This window comes from Trichechus manatus, unplaced genomic scaffold (genome assembly GCF_000243295.1).
Source record: "Trichechus manatus latirostris isolate Lorelei unplaced genomic scaffold, TriManLat1.0 scaffold00047, whole genome shotgun sequence".
NCBI lineage: Eukaryota > Metazoa > Chordata > Mammalia > Sirenia > Trichechidae > Trichechus > Trichechus manatus.
This window is the reverse complement of record NW_004443983.1, coordinates 5,128,980-5,150,767: the sequence shown is the minus strand read 5'-3', so window position 1 is coordinate 5,150,767 and position 21,788 is coordinate 5,128,980. Positions and strand designations below refer to the sequence as shown.

The 21,788-nt window shown below is 42.4% G+C and overlaps 1 protein-coding gene across 2 annotated transcripts in view; it reads right to left on the bottom strand.

The window, feature by feature from the left end:
- The window catches only part of SEMA6A (semaphorin 6A), a 147,484-nt gene extending 126,327 nt beyond the window's left edge, over positions 1-21,157 (bottom strand). For both annotated transcript variants that reach the window (XM_004376970.2, XM_004376971.2), the window contains exon 1: positions 20,411-21,157. The gene's annotated coding sequence lies outside the window, so the exon portion shown is untranslated. The remainder of the gene's footprint in view (positions 1-20,410) is intronic.
- Between the last annotated feature and the right edge of the window lie 631 nt (positions 21,158-21,788).

Sequence of the window (21,788 nt, the reverse complement as noted above, 5' to 3'; positions counted from 1 at the left end):
CTGAGTGAAATAAGCCAATCACAAAAGGACAAATATTCTATGACCTCACTTACATAAAAAGACAAGAAAAGGGAAATGTAGAGAGTTTATTAGTGGTTACCGGGGGGTGGGGGGTGGGTTAACACTGATGGAAAAATCGCATTGATTAAGGGTAGGGTTGCAGAGCCCATTATTGTAGTTGCTGTCAATAAGTTGTACACCTGTAAAAAACTGAATTGGCAAGAAGTGTGTGACAGACATATTTACAAGAAATGACAAAAACAAGGAGTAGCTGCTGAGGCTGCTTATTAAAACACATATACACACACACAGTCACTTCATTTACCTTTAAGAATTTCAAACTCCACCCGGTACAATTTTAGCAGTATTTCTCATAAACCTCAATGTAACCACTGTAGTCAGACCACCTCTGAAACTCCAAGTTCAGACCCTCAGCGGGATTAAATCTTAAACACACCATCATGTCTACTGCTTTGGCTGATTACGCTCGGTGTCATTAGCGTCTGTTTAATATTGCAGCTGATGCCTTGTGGTCCCTCGCAACTGGGGAGAGCAGAGCCTGGAGAAGTGAATTAAAATTGCCCGCTGCAGGACTGTGCGGCGCTGCCTGTGACAGCAGCAAATGGGGAAAATAGGAAAGCATTAGAGAAGGTCTGTTGTACTGTGCTATAAAATGAGATTTGGCTCCACAGTGGTAGGACCAAACAATGGACTCAATAGCACCCAGCTTTGGTTGCTGGGCATATTCTAGCTCCTTTAGTCAGAGCTGCCTTTCATTCAAGGGAGCAGGAGCCTACCTCACTAGAGAATGGAAAAAAGAGGGGTATTACTGGTTCAAGAGAAATCCTGAGAGCAAGATGTTAGGAAAAAAAATTAACAGACTTTCAACCAGTGTGAATACGAAATTCAACATTATATAGCTTCAACCAAGTCTATAATTCTTTTGATAAATAACTATGTAAATTACTAGTAAAATATGTCCAGCCTCTTAGCCAGGTTTATATAGATGATGTTTTGGAAACAGCTGGAGTGAAGGCTGGCATCTTTCTTAGATCTTTGCATCTAGAAAGGGGTGAGGACAAGGAAGCTTCAGTGGTTGTGGGACATGTCAGGGGCGAGGGGCAGAAAAGCAGGGAGTCTGTAGAGTCAGAGAAGGCATCTCTATTCTGTGTCCTATTCTGTACATTGATTTAGGAAATAATATTGGAATCATTTATTCCCTCTCCTTGAGCATAGAGAATGTGACCCGGTTGAAGCTGGGCTCACAAGGACTCACAAGGACATATCAACCGGGCCCTGAGGTATAAAGACAATAGCTAAGATAATCTTGGAAAATATCTTTTAGGGACACTTTCACATAAAGCCAATCAAACAGAACACAAAAGACTTTCTACTCTTATCTTTTTCTATTAGCACTTAGTGAATACAAATTTGTTGGAATAATGAAGACCCTCCTGACTGTCCTTACTGACCCCTGTACCAATGATTGTTAAGAAAGACAATTCAAAATGTAGGATTCACAGTTTCTAGCCAATCTGTGAAAAGGCAAAGCCTTCAATGGTTTTGCCCATTTGTAATGTTAATATATACCGATGACTCTGTAATAGGGGCAGACATGGCTGTGGCAGCACGTTTGTCTGTTTTCCCACTCTTGCCTACTCTGTAATATTCTTTGGACTTGGGCAGACATGGCTCTGGCAGCAAGGCTGTCCGTTTTCCACTTCTGCCCTTCTGAATATATGCCAAATAAAACTTTCTTTTTGCTTTACTAAACTTTGTGATGTTTTTCCCCTACAACAACATGATCTGAGTGCTTGAAAAAAGCAATGAAGAGTAACATCAGTAAAAATGTTTTTAATCACGTATTATCAAACTACATCCTGCCTTGTAAGGAAAAGTTGTTATTTATCAGTTTATAGACGGGTTGCTATGAGTTGGAATCAACTGAACAGCACACAGCTACAACAACAGGAGTTGGCATTTGTTTGCAACTTGGAAAACTGAGAACGCGAGGGGAGATTTCCCACTCAAAAAGGGCCCTAGGCACTGAAAAGACGATTTAACTGTTGAAATCAGTCAGTTCATTGCAACCTATGCAAGCAGGAGCAAGCTCATCTAATTATTAATGGGGCATTGTCAAACCAGTTTAGCCCTGAAATACACATTCTAATTTAGGTTTCTTAAAATCTTTTTTAATCAAAATATTTAAACACAATTACATTGCAGCTGCTACCAATCAACTATAATCAAAGGTATGAAATGAAGTACAAACGCTCTATTTGAGCAGCTTACCTGAAGGCAAAATGTAATAATTTTTATAAAGTATTTGTTCAATAATACATTATAGAAGCCAAATTTGTGGAGAAAATTTTGCATTTTAAGACTTGCCTTGGTGGGAGGTGGGCGGTGAAGTCCAAACAACCCCTTGATTTGCCTACCTTCTTGAAAGATTTAAATTAATTGATACATCCATACACACAAACATACAAAAATAAACACTAAATATTCCTTTTGGAGACTTTATGTCAGGTAGCCCAGAAGCCAAAAAAATCCCTGACTACGGAGAAAGCTCAGTTTCCCTCCAGGACCTCCTCCCTAAGCCAGGAGAGGTGGACTTGAGTGTTGTGTTGAGCGTCAGCACAAGATCCAGCCCATTCCTGCCTTATTTGTTGACATCCTTAGGAGGATGCCAGTTAGCGACTATTTTGATGATGGTTTCTGTGTTGTGAACATCTGTCCACTAGCCATCTGGCCAGAGCCCAAGTCCATTTCACAGGAAACACCGAACAGCTGTCAGATGGTCCTGGCTTTGGGTGAATACCAAATTAACACAATTCTCACTGACATTGGGGAGGAGGAGCCCTGGTTCCTATTGTTTCCTATTGGTTCCTATTATCAATCTCCAGAGACACCCAGTCTCCAAGTTCTTACTTGTTAGCACATTCCCTAACCCTAGACCACCAATTTCCTTACTTTTGTGAATTAGGCTAAATAATTGGAATGGATAAAGCCGGAATTAACTCATGTTTGCTTGAGAGTTAATAATTAGTTTGTCTCACTTTTCTTCTTCAATCACCCAACCACTTTTGTTGTATCTTCGTTTCATCTCAAAGAAGTAGGGGTGAAGAGGTGTCAACATAGGGATTATTTCCAACTCCATCTACTTTGCTGTTAAGTGGTTCAGATATTAGCTTTTGTGAAAAACAAGTGTTTAGAGCCAACAACCGAACTTGGAAATTTCACTTTATTGGTATAAGTAGTTAATGCCACATATAACTGAGAGTTTTGTTGTAGAAAATATGTTTGTTTGTATTTATACATGGGCTTTAAGTGAGACATTAAATTAACAGGGCTCTCTGGGCTCTTTGTGTTAATGAAAACTCCTGAGTATTGTGGTTCCAAATAGAACATTATCTGCATTCTAAACACCACATACATCAAACTCATCTAGTGAATTACCTTGAGATTTCCACATCCTCTGTTCCTATAATGGAGTCCCTGGGTGGTGCAAATGGTTAAGCTCTCAACTACTAACCAAAAGGTTCGAACCCACCCAGAGGCATCTCAGAAGAAAGACCTGGCAATCTGCTTCCAAGAGGCCAGTCTTGAACCCTACAGAGCATAGATAGCTCTGCTCTGAAAAACATGGTGTCGCCATAAGTCAGAATCAACTCAGTGGCAACTGGTTTGGTTTGCTTCGGTTTCTTTCCATAGAAAAGGAAGGCTGTAACTCAGGGCATGCAACCTGAGTCTGATAAACACAGGTTCCTACTGAGCACTGGACCCAACAAAAGCAAATAAAAACTAGCAAGACTTGGTTATCTCACCTCTAACATCTTATTTAGTATTTTGGAGATATCCAACAGGATCTAACATAGCTCCTTACACACATGAAGCATGTACTAAATATTCTCTAAATGAAAACAATGAATGATTATTCAGTGAATTATTTTAAATCATGCCCTAACATACAAGACCATAGAGAATGAAAGAGAGACAGAAGCAAGCAGAAAGACTCATCTGGACACCATCATCTTGTCATCATGCCAAGAACCGACACCTTGCTGATGATATGAAACACTGAATTTAGCTAATTCCACTAGGAGAGCTTGGTATCAAATAATGACGGCTACTATTTATTGAGGGAGCCCTAGAGGCTCAATGGTTGAGTGCTTGGCTGCTTGAGTGTTTCCTATGTATCAGACATCATTCTGGTACATATTATCTCATTTAATCTTCAGAATAACTTCATGAGGTGGAACTGTTATTATTCCCATCTTACATATGAGGAAAATGAGGCACAGAGAGGCTAAGTAACTTTCATAGCCAATGGAATAACAATCTCCAGAGCTTATACACCTAACTACTCCATCATCCCGCCTCTCTTGAAGAAAAGAAGCTGACTGACAAGTGTAATTTTGACTTTCGGCTTCCTTTTGTGTTTCTAGTGCTGATATTGTCTTAGTTGTTCCTCCTGATCTTAGTCTCAAAACTTGAGGGAAATCATCATCATCAAAGGTAATCATTTTTATTTAATGCATGTCAGTCACACTGTTGTTATGAGATGGATGTACCTGGAATGCTGTAACATCACCTTCATAAGCCCACAAGGAATGCTAACATTATACATGCATAAAATAGCTACTATGTCTATTCTCTCCACTTATTGTAAACTCTGGAGTATGCTCACTCCTCATCCAAGAAAAAGCAGAGTTGACACTACTTTCACAAGTGCTTAATACCACAGTTTAGGTTGCAATGCTTGCCTCTCTTTTAATATGTTCAAAGAATAATCTTTAAATTGCTTGAATTTACTCTTTGAAGGTTTGATATAGGAAAGCATGTTGATGTTTGAGAACTGTTCTCTCACCATAAACTTTGAGGATGGCTGGTCAAACATCTTCTACACAATGGTGGTTGAAACTTTGTTCCTTGACACCTGTAGTTTTTATAGAAACTTAATAAACAAGTTCTTTTAGGTTAATTTAGACAGAGTTTATTTTATCACATATCACTCTATTGCACACACACAAAAAGAAAATATAAGTGAAGTTAAGTCAATAAAGTAGTCCTAAAACTTCTTATTCAGAATTTGACTCTTCGTATTCAGGGTTGGACTTCAACTCATAGTCATCAATGTCTATGTTTCTCTACACAATATTGTCCTCTGTGTCATCAAGAGCACTGGTGATGGGAACACTTTAATTTGCTCACAATCTTTAAAACCATGTATCATAAACTTCTTAACACTGTATTTAGAGATAGCATCTAGTTATGCTGGGCTAGCTACTGACGAAATGGTAACGTGTGTTTTTAACCTTTCATGGGATCTAAACAAAAGCAGTTGTGTTGAGATTAAGGAACACTAGAGGGCAGCCTACAAGTAAAGTTAGAAACCAGTGACACTATATCCAGCAAATAATTTTACATATTACAATAGATATAAATAATCTATCATTCGATTTTCAATCTTAATAACACCAACCCAACACCCTTACGACACCAACCCAAGTGTAGTAGCCCAACATACAATAATAAAATTATTCCTTAATGTTTCATTTAAATTGACTTTAAAATAAGACAAATAGTTTCAAACATGTTCTCCCTTAAAAAACTCACTTAATTTGTTAAAACCCCCTCAAAATACTTGCTGTTTCTCATTCTGTTTTTTTTTTCACTTCTGTTACTTAACTTCTTTTTAAAATATAAAATGAGAATAACACTTTCTGTTACAAGTTTTATTTAGAAACCCCTGAAAGAAAAAATGTAATAGTAAAGGTAGGGTTAATATAGGATACCTACCTTTTTAGGATTCTTTGTTTATAGTATTAGTTATTTTCAACTATTAAAGGCACCAAAAGATTCTTCTGGACAACCGTATTACATCAACACTTATCTCAAGGTTAAAACCATTAAAAGGAAATTTGCAATATCTCAATCATTTAGGTAATGAAAATTTAATTCTTCCTAAATAAAACACTATAAAATGCCACATTTTCCCTTCCACTACATAAGCAGTGTTCAATTTTAGCACAATGTAGCAAAAAGAGCCTAGCTGTTTGATTAACACTGTCTTATTATATCAACAACACAATTTAGGCATTCTTTGTGTTTTGCAAATTACATCATCTCTAATATTTCAGTAGCACAAGAAACTTAAGAGATAAAGGATCGTATAAATCTGCCCAAGGCGTGTGGGGTAGAGAGGAGACAAACAATTGTACATCTAATTTCAGAATTCAAAAGCTTGCATACAGTAAAATTATTCAGAATGAAAAAAAAAAAGGAAACAGGTGACTCGACATATGCGCTCATTCTTAACATGAGCTAATCATTTAGAACCTGATCCTCTCGCACTTCTGTAATGCCGGTTTTTATAGATGAGCTGGGCGGCGCTTCAGTCTTCCTCATATTATAGTTTTAACCTTGCTAATGTGGGAGAAAGTGGTCCCAGCTGCCAAACCAAATGTGACAGTTTAAACACCCTTAATTTTAAAATCTTTAACACTCTTTTTAAAGAGCTGGGTGTGAGCACAGTAGGATTGTATCCAAGCCTTTGGTGTTCAGCCTATTATGGTCATTTAAATAGTTTATGACAGCTGTTAGTTAAATATTTTGTCTACAAACCTGGGTTCCTGTCTTGGCCAATACCATCACTGTCCACTCAGTTCCCCAGATATGACATTTTGGAACCATTTTTTACTCCTTGCACTCCCTCATCCCGCAATTCAACTGGTCCCCAAGTCCTTTTGCCTGTAGAATCTGTTTCCTTTTTTCCACTGACAGTGCTAGCAGATTTGTATTTCTAAAACACATATCTGATGATGCCATCTTTAACTGCCTAGAGAACTAAGTCCCATTTAACTCAGTTTCAGAAGGTTGGGGACCTTGTCCCAGGCCCTTCTCTTACCAGAGGTGTGTTCCTAGGCAAATTATTTGACCTCTCTGAATCTCAGTTATCTCATCGTTAAATTGGGCATAATAACTGCCCTGCCTAACCCAGAGAGTTGTAATGAGATTAAATGAGGCAATGTTTACACATGTACTCTGAAAAATAGAAGCACTCTATAAATGAGAGGTCTTTATTATTAATAATAACACTATTAAGTATTGTTGATTTTGATCTTCACCAGTAAGCCTGACTCCTATAGGAAAACACATCTTTGGCCGACTATCCCTGCCCAAATATCTCACTGCTGAAAGTCAGTCTCTTCTCTCACGGGACAACACGCCATTTCTGGGAGATACATTGTGCACTTTAAACACAGGCAATGAGAAACAATAAAAGATGCAAATACATTATGATTACTTTTAATATAACAAACCCTCAAGTTAAGAGGTATGGTTGACAACACACAAGAAAATGCATTGTCCTAGTCCTGCATCTAAAACCGTTTATGCTCAGCAGAATTTGCATTTCAATAACAACGTGATAATGTCAAGCTATTCACAACATTTCAAAGCCTTCTCTTGCACACCTTCTGCTGGGGGACTGGATGTGGCTGTTTTCTAACAGTAAAGGCAATTATGTTGTCCTTTTTCTTCTTGAGAATGGATGTGTTTTGGCAATATTAACATGTCTTGTGTTCTGGACATGACAAAATATAAAAATGAAGGCTCCACCCTCCGAGCTATCCCTGGAGAATTAATTAACCAGCATATTCAATATGCTGAACTTCCCCCCTCATCACAAATGAGAGGAAACACCTTGCAGATAAAAGCTGGCTATTTAATACAACTTTTCCCTGTACTCTGAACATCCCTTTAAAGAAAAAAAGTATCCAAAAGAAGTTTGTTACCCTTTCTCTTGGTTGCAAACTACTCTGCTCTTTCTACTTTTGACATCAGTAGTATCTCCTTTTCACTGGGCAATCATGCTATCCTGCCACTGAGTTGACTTTAAAAATAAAACCATATTGCAAGCAGTGGAGACAGTCATTCTGAACATTTATTTTACATAATCACTACCCTAGAACACATTACAGCAAATATTACAAATCAATTTAATTTAGGTAATTTCTCATTAAGATGCTTACAGATCGGTAAGTCTAATTGTAAAAGCTAAGCATTTATAATTCATAAGCACAAATTATGCTAAACTAGATGGGTTATATGCTATTAGAGTTTCATATAAGCTACAAAATGATTGTTCACACAGAAATTTAATTCAGAAGTTGGCATTAATGCATTGTATCTAATTTTTATTAGACCTTCTAGTTAAAAAAAAACCACCAAACCCATTGCCATCAAGTCGATTCCAACTCATAGCGACCCTATAGTACAGAGTAGAACTGCCCCATAGGGTTTCCAAGGAGCGCCTTGTGGATTCGAACTGTCGACCTTTTGGTTAGCAGCCAAGCTCTTAATCACTACACCACCAGTGTTCCCTAAAATTGGATGTAAATTACACAATAACATTATAATTGGACTTCTTGATAGCTATTCTGAAACTGATGTCACAGGAAAAAAGCAGTTTTAACCAAAAGTAAGGCCTAATTCTCTCCAGTGCTGACAATATTCCCTGGCCCTACATCTGGCACTTGGTAAAGGGTATTCCTGGAAAAAGGAAAATCCCACTTGGTCTACCGCCCCCTGTTTGTAGTTGTTATAGATTGAACTGTGTCCCCCTAAAATTTATGTTGAAGTTCTAACCTCTGGTACCTGTGAGCATGACCTTGTTTGGACATAGGGTCACTGAAGACATTATTAGTTAACATTAAGTCATACTGGAGTAGGATGTGTCCTAATTCTATCTGAGTGGTGTCCTATGAAACAGAAGAAGAGACACTGAGAGACAGTGGAAGACCACCATGTGATGACGGAACTCCTGGGGCTACCAGAAGCCAGGAGCGTCAAAAGCTCTTCCCCTAGAGCCTTCAGAGAGAACGTGGCCCTGCCAACACCCTGAATTCAAACTATCCACCTCTAGAACTGTGAGACAATAAATTTCTGTTCTTATCAGCCACCCAATTTGTGGTATTTTGTTAAGGCAGCCCTAGAAAACTAATACAATAATACATTTTCATTTGAAAGAATTAGGCACCCCTCGAAATCCCATTCAAACTTTTGAGAGGAACTGGATGTCAATTCCAGCTAGGAGTTAGTAAACATCAAACAATTTGGAAGGTAAATTTCTTTAAATTTAAAAATGGCTTCTTTAAGGAGCCCTGGTGGTAAAACAGTTAAGCGCTTGGCTGCTAACCAAAAAGCTGATGATTCAAACCCACCCAGCAGCTCTGGAGGGGAAAGACCTGACAATCTGCTCCCATAAAGATTACAGCCTAGAAAACCCTATGGGGCAGTTCTATTCGGTCACATGGGGTTGCTATGAGTTAAAATCAACTTGATTTTGACTCAATGTCACCGAACAACATCAACATAGATGTACCACTTATAAATTTCAGCTGTCCCACAAATGAAAATGATCCAGAATCACATTTTCCATTAAAATACATTAGAACCTAATCTGATCTGCGTGCCAAGATAATGGAAGCCCATTCATGCCACCACTGGCCGAAAATGTTCCACCAAAATATATCGTCCAATTCATTGATGTCTTGGAGGCACAAAAGAAAATCTGTAATCAGAAATCATTAATTAAGGTTAATTAAAGTCCACATTGTGTCTGACTGACATTCACACAAAAGTACTGCTTACTTAAGGCATCGTGTCCAATATTGTGTCTAATCCGACGCCCAAGAGTATTCACGATCTTTTTGTTCGAAAGGAGAGCAAGCTAAATTCACACAAACTCTTCTTTCAACAGAAAAAAGCTTCTGATCTTGAACTATTATCCCTACTGTCCTCCCCTGCTCTATGCCTTTTACTTTCAAAAAAAAAAAAAAACTACCTTATGAGTACACTATAAAACGACCAGGACCTATTTTATTATCCTGCCAAATAATCAGGGGTCCATAATACTGAACTTAGGAATGCATGTTTTCCTTGCTTCATGGATATATTTGAGGGGGAGGTGGAGAAGGGCTGGGGAGATAATTGCAGCCTATGGGTAAGCCAGACCACATGATCAAAAACTGCTGTGACACTTTAAAGTGTTTCTCCACAAGGAATTCTGGTGCCCAGAAGCCTGGTGAAGCCAGTAGCAATTAAAGCTATGTTATCCTTTTAATTTACTTCAAATCGTTGGCCTCTAAAATCAATCATTTAGTGTGGCTGGATAAGGGAGGGGCCAATGTAATAGGCACGTGCATTAAAAATCTTGTTGATCTTACTTGGAAATTTTGGCCGGGTAGATTTGGTGAAATTTAAAACGGCTGCTTTGAAGCCCACCCTGAAATAAAAACTGGTCACTTTCTAGTGAAAAAAAGTGACTAATTTTCCAGATTAGATCATTTGTAACAAATTCAAGGTTCTCTTCTTCGGAATCTGCCTGGATTTTCATTGAATGCCCAGCATGCCCTGCACTCTGCACCACCTGCGTGAAGTGTGAGGTTTTATTTTATTGCATGTTTTAATCTACAAAGGAATCAAATTGCTTGGCATACGCTGGTAGGAGTCCTTGAAAGTCCACTTGAGAAATGGGAACTACAACATTAAGAAGTGTCCCAGTATCTGTTACACAAGGCCAAATTTACCTAACAAAAGAAAGCTGTGTTCCACCTCACACATGATGCACATAAATCACTGGAGGGAGTGTGTGTATCTCCCTCTCACAGCAATTTACTCCCCCAAATCTTTTCTTGACAGGGTCATGGCAATACAATCACAACTAGAAAGCTTTTCCTAATCAACTCTGAAGTCACATATCTTAAAAGAAAGCAAAATGTTAAAATTATGAAAGGAAAGAAATACTCCTATACACAACAGCTGACAAAGCAGTAGACCACGGTCCAAAATGGGCTATCCTTTTGCTGCAAAATACAATAAAATGGTCTCTCGTGCCTCAGTAATGTGTGTCAAACCTGAAAAAATTAAGGGTTGAACCTAAAGTGAAGCTCTAAATGTTTACGCTGCCAAAACAAAACACAACACCCATGATGTCACTGTATTTATTTCGGAATCTGCGGAGCCAAAAACAAATTATGGCACTGAATTCTGAGCAAAGTCATGAATGCCCTCATTTACCTACACATTTGGGAAGGGCCTTAATGAAGAGTCTGTGCCCCTTTGCCTTCTTGTCCAAAGATGAAAGTGACATCAGCCCCTGGACTGTAATTTTTTTACCAGCAAGACTCAGCAAGAGGCAAATCCTGGAGTAAATATCAGCTGGGTGTGCACATAACAAGGCCCAGGGAGACACTCTCAGAAGTTCCCTCTTTTAATCCAACACTGAATTATAGGAGAAGCAGTTCTCAGCCTTTCAGAGCAACTGCCAAAATAACCGCAAGGCTTGCAAGCCCTAGTATATCTCAAACCTTTCCCCAGACACCCCAACACTATCTGAGGCACTGAAACTATGGCAACCGAATAAGAAAGCAGCCTCCATGATTAATAGATGAAGATCCCAGCGACAGTGTCTAGCTAGGGCCATCATTCATGAATGCAAGAATTACCAGGGAATCCATCTCGAAAACCATTAGCAAGTATTCTTCTTATAAAAATCAACCCAATTGCCCTTCTGCTACATATACTGGAGTTTACGAGGCTGTAAACAATTTGGTTTCCATTTATCTCTCACTATGCAGGGATGAGAACATTGTTAGCAACTGAGAGGCTCACGTTTTTAGAACCGCGAAAGGCTTAATAGAACAACGTTCCACCTGAGTATTTGAGGCCTAAGAACAAATGCATGCAAAAACCCAAAATACAGGAAGATTGAAATCATGTGGCCTTCTGGGGTACCAATAAGAAGGGGCAGTTGTTGGACTGTTTGATGGACTGTGCGTGTGTGTGTATAGTGCAAATTTTCATAAAGCATTCCACTTTCAGGAAAGGAAAGTTTCCATTCGAGGACAGTAGGAGTCTGGGGGAGGGGTGGGCAAGTACTGGAGTCAATGCAATATTAACGAAAAGACTGAATACTCTCCTGAAAAAAACATCTGGAATCGGAAAAGGAAAGAAGAATGGATCCATCACAGAAATCTCATCTATAAAACTCCCATATAACATTAAATCAAAATCAATATATTCTTTATTCCTTCACATTCCCTAAAATGTTTAATTTCCAGTGGCATGTTTTCACTGTGTTTAATCCCAGATCCTGTCCTGTTCTATAAATGCTTCAAATCAAATTACACCCAAATACTGGTTTTAAAGATGTGGGAGGGCAGAGGGGCTAAGAGAGAGGTAAATAGCTGTGCATAAGTATCAATTTTAGAGGCTTACTAAATTTTTAAATTGGCATGGATTCTTTGAATTAAATTTTTTACAGATGGCTATTATAGGTTGGTTGCAAACCACCAAAAAGCGCCTAGTCATATTAAATGAAAACCTCAGGTCTAAACGCTGTATGTGGAAATATCTATTACTAACAATACTTTCAAAGTAACAATCTTCAGGCTGGCTGCTCTAAAGGACCACAGCTTTCGGTCTCTGGGGCATGGGAATTGCTGATTTACTCAGCTCTCTTTCCATCCCTTTTCCACATATAGAATTTAAGAGAAAACTTTTTTTTCCCCTACATGAAAACAGTTGTAATTCCAAACTATGGAGGGAATCCTCGAAGACATGATTGCAGAAGGAGTCCTTCAGAGAATTGTGGTGATAATATCAATTTATGTCCCCCTTCTGCGGTGTCTTTGAGAAGTCAGAACTTGCACGGCTATGATCTGAGTCAAATTTCAGGTTCTGTAAGCAATGTATGTGTCAGTAGTGCTATCTCTACTAGGCTCAGCCAACTATTTCCTACCTGCACTTTACTTCTATGTAGATATTCACACTTTCTCAAATTGATTTCAGGCTTGGCCAAAAGAAGAGTGACCCAGAAGGCACATGGCCACCATGAAGATCCCTTACACAAGTACCAGCCACAGCCTCCTAGAGGCATCTGCTTGGCTACCAAGGTTTCCCCTACATCATGTGGCCCTCAGGATCAATTCAACTCATCCCTGAGCAGGCCGCATGTGCTGCTCTCAGATTCAAATGTAACCCTTAGTGGGTGCAGACTATGCAATTTATTTTTAAAATGTTAATAAGTGACTGCTATCATTTTTAAGCATGAAGGACATCATGATCAGTGAAAAAAAGGAAGACCTTCAACAAGATGGATCCACACAGTGGCTTCAACAATGGGCTTAAGCATAACGATTGTGAGGACGGCACAGGACCAGGCAGTGTTTCGTTCTGTTATACACAGGGTCACTATGAGTCAGAACCGACTGGACAGCACCTGACAACACAATAACATCATTTTTAAAAACTAATATCCTTTGGGCTTGTATTTGATATAAGTAAGGCCCTGTGCTGCTCGCTACTGTTTTATTTGTGTAGCGCTTTTTTTCTTCAATGTTTTGGGTGTGATATTTCAACCTCCAAAGTTAGGAAAAGGATCATCACTCCCTTTCCCATGTGAATGATTTGTTCACACACTTCCTGGCTTAAAACCCGTGACACTACGACCAGTTTACGGTGTGAATGTTCTAGTCCAAAGATTGTTTCCTTTGCATCATCCCTTTGTGTTACAGATATATAGCCATTTCCTCTTGTCCTCTCCCCACAAAAGCACTGTCTGTTTCTTCAAATTTGTTTCCAGGGCACTTTCCATGACTACTACCACCCAAATAAAAATAATTCCATATATTCTATTACATTTAATCTTTTCAATACCCATAACTCTCTCATCATACTAACATTTTACAGATGGAAACTGAGGCAGAGAGAAATTACATAACTGGCTCAAAGTTACACTGTTTGCAAATGGCAAAAAAAATGGGATGCAAATCCAGGTGTGTCTGCCTAAAAAGCATGACCCCAGCATTGCCTCAAGCATTATCTACTGCATTCTCTCTGATGGTCCCCTTCACAGTTAGAAACCTTACTCCACAAAATGGAATGAATCTGCCCTTGTTACAGCAAAGATCAAAACTTCTCTCCTACAATCCTGATGTGAGTGTTCTTCTCCATAATGTTTATACTGATGTGAACTATTTCAGAACTTAAGTGAGCAAAAACAATTGTCTTACTTTTTTTTTTTTTTTTATGCCTGACAGAATGCCACTCCCACCACCACCTTGCCCAGTTTAATGGTCATGTTGAAAGCAATCTTTACTTGATATGGTTGGCATTCTGATGAACAGAGCTATCATCCATGCTCTACGTGGATTGTGCATTTTCAATGAAATTGAGAATATAATTTTGATAACATGGTTTACACTAAAACTACATCAAGAGTATAATCTCACTTTTAAGATTTAGAAGACCCTGAAGTAAGGTCCCTGGTACACCCTGGAGGGTCTAGGGTAAGGAAGAGGGAGTTAGAATTACAACTATTCAAATTTCCAGAGTGCATTTTATATTTTACTAAATACATTCACATTATAAGTTCATATTATTCAAGACTAAGTATCACTAGTCACAATTTTATCTACTATAACGCAGCCTCAGAGAGGTTAAGTGGGCTGTCCTCGGTAGTAAGAGTCTAGAACACAGGTCTTCTGACTTCAAATGCAAGACCTTGAACAACAGTTATCACTGTGTGGGTATAGGGAAGAGGCATGGTGTTACTTTCTCCTGGTAGAAAGTTGAATTTTAAAAACTATTATTATTACACTCCCAAAAGCAAGAAGGGTCTGTGGCCAGTGGGTAAAACTGCAGAACAAATGAGGTCAAGGTCAAAAGCTCAATCCCCATAAATATTTGCTGGCTGTCCTCTTAGCTCTGTGTTTTGGCAAGTTGATTTTACCTAACTCAGACTTCCTCCAGCTTCAGCCAGGTGTTCCACAGATGTGTGTTCTTAGCCACAGAAGGGGACTAGGTGAGAGTATGGGAATGAACAGGCTCAAATCCATCATCGAGATTAGGAAAACAATCCTCTGTGAGTGTTCCACTAATGGTGCATGAGCCATATCATCTTCGTACGTGGAAGGTGGTACACACACACATTCATGCACACAGAAAAGTATCTCACTTAATGAAAACACAAGGCAGAAAAACAAGGGTAGACAAAAGAGAAAGTAAAGACTAATTGTCTGCAAAAAGATTTACTCTTCATTCATTCATTCATTCATTTAACAAATACTCATTAAGGGCTTATCATGTGCCAAGTGCTGTCATAGGTGGAGCTACAGCAGTGACTAAAACAAAAATGTGTATCCTCATGGTGTTATGTTCTAGTAGAAGCCTGAAATAAACAAGGACAACATATGGAGTATCAGTCTATGATAAGTGCTAATGAAAAAAATGAGGCGGGTCAAAGAGGGTAGGGAGTGTAGCGCAAAGAGGTGAAATAAACAGGATGATCATAACAGATCATTTCGAAAGTGGCATTTGAGCAGAGACCTTAAGAAAGTTAGGAGCAAGTCATGCAGTAATCCAGGGAAAGAGCCACCCCAAACCACGAAAGAGCAAGTGTGAAGACCCTGCAAAGGGCCCCAAGGAGGCACATTCAAGTAACCCCAAGGAGTGGAGGTCAGAGAGATCGGCGCCTGGGTGTAGACAATGTGGGGTGCATAGGCTTGGGAAAGACTGGCTTTTACAGGACATTAGATGGGAAAGCATCTGAGCAGAGAAGTTATGTGATCTGACCTAGTTTTTAAAAATCCCCTTGGCTGCTGTGTTGAGAAAAGACTGTAGGGGGCCAAGAGCAGAGGCAGAGAGACTAACTGGGAGGCTGCCACAACAACCCAGCAAGAGAGGTCAGTGGCTTGGCAGCGTGAGGAAGTCACCCTGCATTCTGAAGGTGGAGACAACAGGGATTGCAGCTGGAATGGATGTAGGTGTGAAAAAGAGTCGAGGATAACCCAAAGGTTTAGGCCCCAGCAACTCAACAGATGGAGGTGTCGTTTACCAAGATGGCGGTTAGGACAGGAGCAGATTTTGGGCAGACAGATCCAGAACTGAGTTTTGAACATGGTAAGTTTGAGATGTCTATTAGGTCCAAGAGGAACTACCTACCCAGTAAACATTTGGATATTTGAGAAGTCCAGGACAATAGTCTGGGCTAAGGGGTTATTTGGGAATTATCAGTGTATTGATAGTACTATATATGACCCTCTCATTAGTGTAATTATTCTAATAAAAAATGACTTTTCAGGGACTCATCTGTTTCACCAAGCAAGACAGCCCTGTATATACTATACTATAATAGTCTCCTGCTGAGAAGTAGTCCTGAACTCCCTTCTCCCCTTGAGGTTTGTGTGGTATGACATCTTATTTGCCCATTTCAAAGGGATTAAATGCCTCCCTCCCTTCCCTACCTTACCATATCCCCAAGAGGCAGCCATGTGGTTGCCAGCAGAGAACAGCTCAGTTGCTCTTGCAGCCATATTTTAAGGAAGATGAGAAAAGCCTTCACTCTGAAATAAAAATATCTCAGAGATAATTTGGTTCCAGTGCACCCCAAGAAAGTAGGGGGGCACTGACATGGAGGGGCACAGTGGAAGGCTTCATGGCTTCACTTCCCCCTGGCCATGCCCACAAATGTGGCTGCCATAACACAGAGATCCTAAGTAAATACATTAAGAAACACTCTTCGTGTAGGACACTAAATTATCTAAACTTAAAAAAGGGTGTGTGTGGGTGGGTGGGTGTGTGTGTGGGTGGGTGAGAGGGGCAGCACAGAGATCTATGCAGGCTTTCCTAGGCTTTACACTGCTGCAAATGGCAGGTGCCTGCCTAATTAAAACATGTGCAATTAGTTTGGCTTGTTCTGTGATTCTTTTCCTGCAAACGAATGAGATGTGAGAATATATCAGCTCTTGGCAATCTAGTTCTTAAAAGAAACTTTTTCTCTCATCATCACTCTTTTGTCCTGCTCTGAAAAGAGCTGAACCACTATGTACACACAGTATAGTATCCGACTTACCTCCTTATTCAAAATAGTATTTTTCCTTTCATTTCATGTGAAAGTTCACAACCATTTGCCTTTAAAGCTTGAGTATTTATTTTGAATTTAATACCAAGTTCTTATTTTTATTCAGTGACGATAACATTCTTCCTATCCGTCTCATTTAACACACTCATCTTCACGAGTGCAAGGCCACCCGCCCACTCAAAATGCAAACACTGTAATTTTTTAATGATGGGAAAAGCATTCACTAGCCTTGGAAAGAACTTGAGGGGTGTGTGTGTGTGTGTGTGTGTGTGTGTGTGTGTGTGTGTACATACAGAGTTGCACTTATTGCCACTTTACAATAACCACTTACTTGAAGGCATAGATTTTTCACTGCAGCAAAAATAAACAGGTCCAGTCTAAGTGGAGAAATGTGAACCATGTGTGACTATTCCTTTCATTCATTTATTCATTCAACATTTATTGAGTGTTTTTACTGATTCTTATGAATCTTCAACCTATTTAAACAAGCATATTCTGCAGATGGTTCCTGAGATAATGATTCAGTGTGTCTGCTTAACATTTACATATGTGGATGATATGCATTACTGAGAATGTGGCATACCTCTAAAAGGTGGTAACTTCCAAACACAACACTTCGGGAAGATTGCCCCCCAGCAACACTGTAAATAAGAAACATTAACTAAATGGCTTCTTTACAACAAGCTGAAAAAGACTCATAACAAAACCAGGATTTTAAATGATATTCATTCTTTTCTGATTTCTGATGGGATCACAAAGTGCCTCATTCAAAAATGTCCTAAAACCAAAATTATAACAGGGAGTGAGGGGTTCCTAAAGATTCAAATAAAAGTTACCATGTAAACAAGTATGGGTAAACCAAATTCACATAGCTAGTGCAATTAATTTTTAACCGACAGTTTAGGTTAATAGGCGGAGACAACGCTCTGCCACTGTATTTAAGGTTAGGTTAATAATTAACTTTGGTGCCTGGAGTAGTTTAATGAAAGTGTACTGTAAATCATAAAACTGCTCCATGCAGACTAAACACACGGTATTAAAAAACCATACAAAATGCTTGCCGTCTTGACTTCTAGTAGCCATTTGTACAAGGCGTAAAAAAGTTGGGTATTTTCATTAAGAACAGGGCACAAGCTCTTTAACTTTGAAGGAAAAATCTAAATAAAGGTTTCGAGTATCCGGAGACACCAATTTTCCCCTGCCATCAGGGTGGCAAACCGTGGACCTGATTCCCAACATATGTGTGTATCAGAGAAAGGATGACCAACAATTATCCATATTAAAAGGAAGGCAAAGCACAGAAAAGCACTCGATCTTCCTACTGGTGAAACACTTAAAAACCAGCGCTGAGGGCATTAAATAGCATTTCTCGAGATGGCAGAACAGTACAACTGGGTTAAATGGCTTTTCAGAATGAGGAAAAAAAAAAAGTTGTGAATATGAGTGTGTGAGTGAGTGTATGTTTTTAATCTGTCTGCGGATCACGCTGAGTAGCAACTCGATTTTTACAGAGCGTAAACCAGGAGTTATCCCACCGTAGCCACACCTGACCACAACACCCCCAAAAGCAGTCACCTTTCTCCCGAGGACCGAGCGGAGCGGTCGACCGTGCTGCCCACTGTGATACAGGCCGAACGCTGCCGCTGCAAGTGCTCGCCCTGACCGTGAAGACAGCGCCACCAGTGTCTCGTCCCTCTCCTGCTCTAATCCGATCAGGCTCTGCTCTGCTCCTCCCTGGACACCCGCCGGCTGGAAAACCGGGCGCGGGGCGCGGGAGGCTCGGATGCTGCACTTGGAGCTCGTTACTTGCAAGCCAGCGAGCCTCGACCTGTGTCCACATGCATGGGTGCGCCAGCCTCCGTCCATAGCAGTTGCACCACCATCCCGAGTCCTGCCTCTGCACGTCCTCCCCCCACTCTCCCCGACTGCTTGAGAGACTGGTCAAGCTAATGCAGCGCCGCGACCCCCACGATGTCCAGCGCGGGCCGGGGGCGCCACTGTCCAATGGGCTAGTACCTCGCTCCTAGCCGCCTCCCGGACTGCCCGCCAGCTTCTCTCCAGCTCGGGTTTCCCGTAGGCTGCACTTGCCCAGCCCCAATCCCGTCGTGCCCACCGCCCCCTGGCTTTCAGAGAAACTTTCCAGAAGAGCCGGGTCTGGTGACCTCGCGCTGGAAAAGGGGGAGGAGGCGCTGGGCGGAGAGGCGGCGAGGGAGCGGGAATGATCAGAGAATCCTGTTTTCTTTCCCAACACCAGCAAGTCCGGGACCGCTCCCTGCCTCCCCCTGCGCGGCCCGGGTCGTGGAAGAAGGGAGGGGGCCAGAGGACCATGCTTTGCACCGAGTCCCACACCAGTGAGCAGAGAAGAGCGCAGAGAACCCGGAGGAAAGACACTTCCCCATCCCAAAAGGGTCAGGCAGAGTAGGTGGGCATTGCCCGGCTTGCTCCCATGCGCCCCGCCGCCCCGGAGCCAGCGCTCTAGGACGCTGCAAAGAGTCCGGGCATCCAAACCCTGAAGTCGCGGCAGAGCCCTTGTCTGGGTAGCCAGCCCCAGGTCATATCTTGCTTGGTCTCCCCATCTTTCTCCGTCTGGGGATACCTCCTTTCCAGAGAGGGAACACGCAGATTTAGGAGGAGGCTCAGCGGGCGCCAGCCCTAGCGAGGCGGGCTCTACGCTTGAGGGTACGCAGACGCGGTGGTCAGTGTTCTCGCCACTCGGAAGGGAGCTGCTGAGGGGGACAGGACCCAGGCGGAGACGCCGGCCGCTCCCTGGCACTCAATGGAGCAAACAAAGCCCGGAGCCTGTGGTGCCAGCGGCCACGGGAGCCGGGATGTCACCAAGAGGCAGGACGCGCGGGTGTCAGGGCCATTACAAGTTTCGCTCACTCCACACAGCCCAGCCCAGACCCCGCACGAACAACAAAAGACTCTCTCCGGTCTACCCACTGTCGGCGCCGAATCCCTTCTCCCAACTCCAGGACCCAAATCTGGCCATGGACGAAGACAGCAAGGTTCTACCCAACCCCCTCCAGCCCTAGAAGGCAGAACCCCTTGCCCTGCCTTCGGCTCTAGGACAAGGCGCTTCCAAGAATCCCATCCTCTCAAGGCTGCTTGGCTTCCTGCTGGTCGGAAAGTGAGGACGAACCCCCGGACCCGCAGCGGGCGCACACACACCCTGATGGGGCAGCCATCCGCGCCGTCGCGGTACCGGGCGGCGCCAGGTAGGGAAGCGCGCGGCCCGGGTAGCGAAGCTCGCGACGTGGAGCCCAGCGGTCTCTGGGGCGCAGGGCGGAGAGGCACGGGCAGGGCGCACGGCTGCTCCCCCAAGGCAAAAAACGCTTAGGAGACGAAAACACTAGACAAAATAAAAATAAAACGCAGACACTAAAAAAGCGACAGCGCGCTCCTGCCGCGACCCCGGGACCGGCAGGCTGGAGACAAGCCACCCTGGAGGTGGGGCGCCCCGGAGCGCCCGGGCCGTACCTTTTCGGTGCATCGACGGGCAGGCGGCCGGGGCTCGGAACGGACTGGTGCAGTGTGTCTCCCATTTAGTAATCCATTATCGAGGGGATCTCTCCGGGCCGCGAGCTGCGCTCTCTCCTTCGCAAGCCTTTGTCATTCCTACATGTGTGGTTGTCTCTTTGGGGGCAACAGTCGCGGCGACTACTTTCTAGGATGCAAGCGCGCTGTGTTCATCTCCAATGATAGGGGAGAAGAGAAGAGGAAAGAAGCAGCAAAAACAAAAAGACGGAAAAAAAAAAAAAAAGCAAAAACCGACACACACAAGAAAGGGGTAAATGTTCAAGAAAACTCTTCTCCAAATCCAAATGCCACTTGGATTCCACTCCTGTGAGTCCTTTCGGTGGTGTCGCCGATTAACAAGTCATTTCAGGGCGGGAGGGCGGGGTGGGGCTGGGACAGGAGTGCGCGGCTGTGGCCCGGCTCTGGGCCGGGAGCGCGGTGCCACCGGTGTGGCGATGCTGGCCGCTGCCGCACGCTCCTAAGCGGGCATCGCGGGAAGTCGGTCCTGCAGAGAAGCGCCGCTGCTGCCTCCCGAGCGCCTGGACAGTCGAGTGCGCGGAGAGCAGAGTTGGCTGCAGCCTCACCCCTTGCTGCTCACTACTCCTCAGCCACCCGAGAGGCCGCCGCTCCCGGGCGGAGCCAAGTCCCGGACTGGATTGCGCAGAGCGGACTCGTCTTCTGCAACTCCGCCTCCTTTGGCTGGCGTCTTTTCCGACCCAAAGGAGAGCTGTGGTGTGTGCGTGTGAGTGCGAGTGAGCGAGGCGGAGAGAGAGATAACGTGCGCGGTGTGGGTGCAGGTAGAGCCTTGAGCCGACTCGCCACGTAGCTTCCTTCCACCTAGATTCCGCACTCGGCGGAGGTCCCAGAGGGGGCGACTGGGACTAGAGCCCAGCCCTCGCTTCCCCCACCCCCGCATCTGCTCTAGCAAGCGGAAAAAAAAAAAAAAAAAAAATCCCGGACAGCATTGCTGAGCCCTGCCAAATCAGAAAAATAAATAAAAATAGACGTAGTGCAGGAGCGAGTTACAAGAAAGGATTTGTTCATCGATTTTCTTAAATGGAAAAGTTTTAAAGGATGAGGGTAAGTGAACGGCGCCTTTCTAATTCTGATTACCGTATCAAAAGGTAGATTCCGGAGTGATGGACGCGCTATGTATCCAGATGAATTGGATAGAAGCTGGTGCGGTTAAAAATACACTTCGAGTATATGAACACAGCTGTTAGTTACGCACATACACACGTTAATAAAGCACGTTAAGTAAGCAAACTACAGGACAGAGAATGGCATTATTAACAACAAAAACAATAACGACCTATTTTAAAACTAAGAAAGTGTGTGG